The 7,332-nt window shown below is 51.8% G+C and overlaps 1 long non-coding RNA gene across 1 annotated transcript in view; it reads right to left on the bottom strand.

Moving 5' to 3' along the window:
• The window catches only part of LOC121817827 (uncharacterized), a 28,840-nt gene that overhangs the window by 18,552 nt on the left and 2,956 nt on the right, over positions 1-7,332 (bottom strand). The gene's annotated exons all lie outside the window — the stretch shown is intronic.

Below are 7,332 nucleotides of genomic sequence, written 5' to 3'. Positions count from 1 at the left end.
TTTCTGCCATAAGGGTGGTGTCATCTGCATATCTGAAGTTATTGATATTTCTCCCGGCAATCTTGATTCCAGCTTGTGCTTCATCCAGCCCAGTGTTTCTCATGATGTACTCTGCATAAAGTTAAATAAGCAGAGTGACAATATACAGCCTTGATGTACTCCTTTCCCAATTTGGAACCAGTCTGTTGTTCCATGTCCAGTTCTAACTGTTGCTTCCTGACCTGCATACAGATTTCTCAGGAGGCAGGTCACATGATCTGGTATTCCCATCTCTTTTAAGAATTTTCCATAGTTGGTTGTGATCCACACAGTCAAAGGCTTTGGCATAGTCGATAAAGCAGAAGTAAATGTTTTTCTGGAACTCTCTGGCTTTTTCAATGATCCAACGGATGTTGGCAATTTGATCTCTGATTCTTCTGCCTTTTCTAGATCCAGCTTGAACATCTGGAAGTTCACAGTTCATGTACTGTTAAAGCCTGGCTTGGACAATTTTGAGCATTATTTTGCTAGTGTGTGAGATGAGTGCAATTGTGTGGTAGTTTGAGCATTCTTTGGCATTGCCTTTCTTTGGGATTGGAATGAAAACTGACCTTTTCCAGTCCTGTGGCCACTGCTGAGTTTTCCACATTTGCTGGCATATTGAGTTCAGCACTTTCACAGCATCACCCAAAGAGGTCTTCCAAAGGACGAGGCAGCTGCTCTGACACAGCACCAGCTAGATCAGACCATCACCAAACCTGGTTCATCTTGCCTGATGCCCAGCAGGCCGAGACACCGAGGCTCACAGCTGAGAGGGTTTGTTCAGAAGGTGGCCAAATGAGGAGAGAGAACCTACCTCAGGTCTGCCTCCCAGAAGGCAAGAGGCTTGGGGTGCATTGTGGGAGAGCAAACGGAGAAACAGGCTGGTCCGGGCATGGAGGGCGTGGGGATAGGTGATTGAGAAAAGGTGTGGTCATCCTTGTCCTGCACAGGTGGAACTCAGCTACAGGCCTCTGCACCTTCAGAAACGGAGGCACGGGATTTCCTCGGTGGTCTAATGGTTAAGACCCCACACTCCCACCGACAAAGGCGCAGATTCCTTCCCTGATCGGGGAACTAAGATCCTGCAAGCACCATCCCCTCAATTCCCCCCGCGAAGCCAAAAAAAAAAAAAAAAAAATGGAGACATTTAGCACCCTCTGAGGGTGGATCTCTGACATCAAAAGGTCACCCACATGGAGAGTTAGTGGTCCCGTCTGGTCTTAACCAGCTCAGCTCCAACTAGGCACAGGTGCCTCCAAGCTGCTGGAAGACTACTTAGCAAACACCTTACTGTGAAGGCTCCGCACTGCTAAGGGGACTGCCAGCCTTAAACGACCTTGAGTGAAGGCAGGTGAAGTGGGTTTGACGAATAATCCCCCAGCAAGGAAGTATAGCGCTGCCACCTGAACCTGGCTGTGACTGCAGCGTCCATCCTCCCAGCTCCAGCCACTGGCTGGGCCACTGCAGGGAGGGGTGTGCGGAGCCCAAACCTGGCAGAGAGGGTGACAGGCTGAAGGCCCTCCTGTAGTGAGCCACTCCCACCCCGAGTGTGGTATGTGCGTGTGTTTGCATAATAATATAGACTTGTGCCACAGCGTCTAATAGTCTTAAATACAGTCGCTCCCCGTGGTCCACACCTTCTGCTTTTGTGAACTGGCCTCGTCACTCAATTTGATTTGTAACCCAAACCGATACTTTTGCGGCCAGGTGCAGACATGTGCAGTGGTGAAATTTTGAGTTGCCCGATGCACCGTTGCCAGCTGAAGTCAAATAAGGCAACACTCTGCCCTCTGGTTTCAGCTTATACTTGTCTACTTAATGGCAGGCCATTTCTGCATCTTTGTGCTTTTTCTCCATGGTTTTTCCATTTTAAACGGCCCCCCTGGGCATCGTGTTAAAGTGCAGAGACTAGTGTTCCTAATTTCAGGGAGGCTGGGTGTGTCTTAGAGCAGCTTTGTTCAGGCATGAATCAGGTGCTGTGAGTTCATAGATGGTGCATTAGTAATATCTACCACTGAAAGGGTCTTTAAACAAAGACACACATAAATCAAGGTTGTGGGACTTCCCTGATGGTCCAGGGGTGAATAATCTGCCTGCCAATGCAGGGGACATGGCTTCAGTCCCTGGTCCGGGCAGATTCCACAGGCCGTGGGGCAGGTGAGCCTGAGCACCTCAACTACTGAGCCTGTGCCGTACAGCCTGTGTCCTGCAATGAGAGAAGCCACGGCAAGGAGAAGCCCACGGTGCAGCCAGCGTGCAGCCCCTGCTCTCCACAACCAGAGACGCCCTCAGGCAGCAACAAGACTCAGCACAGCCAAGAATCATAAATGCTAAAAGTTGTGTATCAATCTTTACTGATGGGACCAGAGGCTCACAGAAACCTAACCCCGTATTTCCCCGGGGAAGGAACGGTTCGCGCTTGGATGCTAAATCACTTCAGTCACGTCTGACTTTTTTCAACCCCATGGACTCTAGGCTCCTCTGTCCATGGGATTCTCCAGGCAAGGACACTGGAGTGGGTTGCCATGCCCTCCTCCAGGGGATCTCCCCGACCCAGGGATCGAACCCAGGTCTCCCTCTCCCTGCCCCCATTGGCAGGCAGACTCTTTAGCACTTGCGCTGCCTGGGAAGCAGTTCAGCCTCTCGATGGCACTCTGTTCCGTTCTCACTCCTCTGCCGGCGTCCCTGACGGCACTGCCTCCCCGCCAGGCTTCCTGCCCTCCCCTTGCTTGTCTCACTGCCGCTCACCCAAACATGGGGGTGACCCAGAGCACTGCCTTCCGTTGTCAACACTCAGGCCCCAGGGGATCATTCCTAATATGTGGCTTTCAGTACCAGCCTGTCTTCTGAGTTGTGGCTGCCCCTTCCCTCTGGGGCCCAGACTTTGTATCCACCCACCCGCCGTCTCCTCTGGGCTGTCTGATGAGCACTGTGAGCTTCGCATAAGGAAACTGTGACTTGGACTTTCCTGGTGGCGCAGCGGATAAGAATCCACCTGCCAACGCAGGGGACATGGCTTCGACCCCTGGCCTGGGAGGATTCCACACGCCGTGGAGCAGCTGAGCCCATGCGCCACAACCACTGAGCCCACAAGCTACAGCTATGCGCCTCGAGCCTGTGCCCCACAAGAGAAGCCACCGCAGCGAGCAGCCCATGCACCGCAACTGGGGAGAACCCCACACAGCAGCAAAGACCCGGCACAGCAAAAACACAAAAGCTTGACCACATCCCCTAAGCACGCTCCTCCTCTATCTTCCACCCAGTTGCTTGAGCCTCTAACCTCAGAGTCAGGGTCACGGCTGGTTCCTGCTTTTCCTCACCCCTTCCCCACATCCATCCATCTCACCGGACCTGCTCACTCTCGCTGTCTCTGCCTCGTTCACCCCAGTGCACACACCACCAGCATCTCTAGTTTGGATGGATGCTGTGGCTTCTTTCCACTCAGGCCCCTCTGAAACCAAGTCCCCCTGAAAGAAAGGGCTTCTCCTGAGTTCATGATTAACCCCTATCCAAAACCTTATACCCTTTCTGTCCTGCAATCTCGAGGGGACTTCAAGATTGAGAAGAACCAAAGAAAACGGGACTGAAACCAAGCAGGACCCTGCAGGGCCCTCCTGGGGACAAACACCATTCCGTGTCCCCTGCTTCTTGTTTACAGAAAAAGACTTTATAGTCTCCTAGACCTTCCCTGAGTTCAAAAGAGCAGACTCAAGCAGTTACTAACTAGGGAAGGAAGGGAACACAGAAGCAAAGAGCAGGTCCGAAGGGGCCTGAAAACAGCAGGGACTGACCGGGAAATTCTCCACCAGTCAGTCACCTCGGCTCTAAGTAAACAACAAAAGGCCTCAACCATCCTTTTTGCTCTCTCTGAGAAAGAAGTTAAAGAATCACAAGACCATGATTTATGAGTTTGTTTTGCAGGAACACACAGACAGATCGCCAGTGACATAGTCACAAGACGGTAGAGGTACTGAGAAGCAGGCAAGTGAAGTCTTTTCAGGAAACTGAAATCACAAAGATCCCTCCTCTTTACCTTTTTTTTTTTTTTTTGCCTTTATAAACTTTGCACTCCAGCCAGCAAGATGGATTTGAGACAAACCTCTTATCCGCCCAGTTGGCACCTCCTGGACTAGTAAACCTTTCTCTGCTCTAAATGCCAGTGTTTCAGTTTGTTCGGCCTCACCGCATGTCAGGCACAAGAATTTGATTTTGACGACACCCCCTACCCCCAAATCTGTTCCCCACACAGCAACCAGAGTGATCTTTTAAAAGAAACTAGAGCTTTCCCTGACAGTCTGGTGGTTAAGACTCCAAGCTTCCAATGCAAGGGCGCAGGTTCAATTCCTGGTCAGGGAACTAAGATCCCACATGCCTCATGGTGAAAAAAGAAAAAAAAGCAGAAACCAGATATTGCCTCCCCTCAGGGTTCAGTCCTCAAGGTCGGACTTCCATTGTTACGGAGTCCAAGCTCACTCTGCCTGCCACACGACAGGCCAGTGAATCCGAAAGACAAGGTGTTGAGGCAAGCAAGAGAGAAACTTAAATCGGAGAGTCAGCAGATTGAGAAGTGGTGGGCTAGGGCCTCAAAATAACCATCTTATTGGGGTCTGGATGCCAGGTTCTTTTATAAGTCAGAGAGAAAGAAGCAATGAGGAACTAAAGTCAAAAGGCAGAATAGAGAGTGAGAAGCAGTGAGGAAGGGGTGTGCTATTCACAGGTGGGCAAAGACAAACTCTCTCCCTGAGCTGAACAAAGGCACTTTCAGTTCAGTTCAGTTGCTCAGTCGTGTCTGACTCTTTTCGACCCCATGGATTGCAGTGCACCAGGCTTCCCTGTCCATCACCAGCTCCCAGAGTTTGCTCAGACTCATGTCCATCGAATTAGTGATGCCATCCAACCATCTCATCCTCTGTCGTCCCCTTCTCCTCCTGCCCTCAATCTTTCCCAGCCTTTAAAAGGTGCGTTAGTTTACAGTCAAGAAGAGGGGCAGGGTCCTCCAGGCAAGCCACTGAGTATGATCATAATAATAAAAGCAATGGAAAGCAAGTCAAAGACACAGTTCCAACAAGGGAGTCAGAATTGGCTTTCTCCCTGAAACACCATTACACTTAAAATAGGAGCTGAGGCCTTCAACCCAGCCCCTGCGGCCCCCCCACCCCCCCAACCCCACCCCCACCCCACCCCCCACCCCCCCACCCCACTCCCCACCCCCACCCCCCCACCCGCTCTCGCTCCCAGTGGCCCCGCCTCCAGAAGCATTTCCCGCCTCCTCGCTCCTGTAGGCCTCCGTTTTCCACCCACTCACCACCTGTTCCCTTTCTTCCCCGGCTCCATCACTGGTTCACCTGCCTGCACCCTGCCACACCCGCAGCCCCTGCTACCCCAGACTCCACTCAGCTTCTGACAGTAGGGACCCGCGTGTTCTGTTCCTTGCTGACCCCCAGTGCCAGCAGGGCGCTTGGGATGTCATAGGTGCGAAACAGATGTCACTCAGCTAATCTCAGTGACTGAAAGCAAGCAGGGAAGTTGTGCACCGGAGAAGGCAATGGCACCCCACTCCAGTACTCTTGCCTGGAAAATCCCATGGACGGAGGAGACTGGTGGGCTGCAGTCCATGGGGTCACGAAGAGTCAGACACTGAGCGACTTCACTTTCACTTTTCACTTTCATGCATTGGAGAAGGCAATGGCAACCCACTCCAGTGTTCTTGCCTGGAGAATCCCAGGGGCGGGGGAGCCTGGTGGGCTGCCGTCTATGGGGTCGCACAGAGTCAGACACGACTGAAGCGACTTAGCAGCGAGTTGTGCACACCTGAAAAAACCGCCCCTGCGGCAGGGAGAACCTACAAACCTGCAAGTAGGCACAGTCACTTTTGCTGCCTTTAGTGCCCAGAGCTCAGCAGCAGGGGAGGAGCCTGCCTGAAACACCCAGACCCACCCCAGCCACACCCCCCAGAGTGAGTCATCACAGCTCTGGCCGTGATTAGGCATTTTAAGCAGGTACCATTTGAAAAGACCCTGATGCTGGGACAGATTGAAGGCGGGAGGAGAAGGGGACGACAGAGGATGAGATGGTTGGATGGCATTGCCGACTCCATGGACATGAGCTTGAGCATGCTCCGGGAGTTGGTAATGGACAGGGAAGCCTGGCGTGCTGCAGTCCATGGGGTCGCAAAGAGTGAGACATGACTGAGCAACTGAACTGAACCTCAGGAGATGCTACTCTGGATCCCCACACCACACCCCTACCACCAATACCTTGAAAAACACTGGTTTGGAGCATAGAAAGTACCATCATTATTTTAATTCTCTGTTTTCAACATTTATCATATGGGGGGTAAAACTGAGTTAGAGGAGAGACATTCTACTGACTTCTGAAAATAGGAACGTAACTAAACCAGCGTTAACTAAACTTGGTTTCCAAGGTACGTGGGAGGAGGGCTGTGTGGAAACCGTATCTTCCATCATCACCACTGGAAACAGGCACGGTTTCCCCTCCTCCCCTTTGGAAGTTTATCTATGTTTACTGTCCAGCATTCACAACTAAAGTGATCTACTGCTGAGTCATTTCAGGCGTGTCCGACTCTGTGCGACTCCATAGGCGGCAGCCCACTAGGCTCCTCTGTCTCTGGGATTCTCCAGGCAAGAATATTGGAGTGAGGTGCCATTGCCTTCTCCAATGCTTGAAAGTGAAAAGTGAAAGTGAAGTTGCTCAGTCATGTCCGACCCTTAGCGACCCCATGGACTGCAGCCCACCAGGCTCCTCCATCCATGGGACTTTTCAGGCAAGAGTACTGGAGTGGGGTGCCATTGCCTTCTCCGAAGTGATCTACAACCTCTATGTAATAACACAGATCAGTAAGGAGAACCACCTGAGAAATTAACCTGGGGCAAGTCCCTGGGCAATTTTCCCTTTTCTTGTTCCCCAGGATGTAGCAAAAAAAAATTTTTTTGAGGGGGGGGTGCATCTGTGCTGCGTCAGGCTTCTCAAGCTGTGTCACACACTTGCGATCTTAGTTCCCTGAGCAGGAATCAAGCCCACGTCCCCTGCACTGGCAGGCGGATTCTTAACCACTGGACCACCAGGGAAGATCCCATAGCAAACATTTATTGAGCAAACACTAGGCTGAAATCCAAAGGGTTCTGAACTGCACTTTGTTGGGCAACACGATCCTCACCTTCAAGGGCTCTGGGTCTGATGAGGGATACAGACAAGAAAGTCAGGCTGGTGATGCTCAGGGTGCTGCGTGGGCATGGGCCCCAGGCCTCCAGGATGAGCGGAGGCTAGCTCAGATCAGAAACTCAGATCAGA

The sequence above is a fragment of the Ovis aries genome, chromosome 24 (genome assembly GCF_016772045.2).
Source record: "Ovis aries strain OAR_USU_Benz2616 breed Rambouillet chromosome 24, ARS-UI_Ramb_v3.0, whole genome shotgun sequence".
In the NCBI taxonomy this organism is placed as follows: Eukaryota; Metazoa; Chordata; class Mammalia; order Artiodactyla; family Bovidae; genus Ovis; species Ovis aries.
Note: the sequence above shows the minus strand (reverse complement) of the source record. Positions and strands in the feature narration are given on the sequence as shown.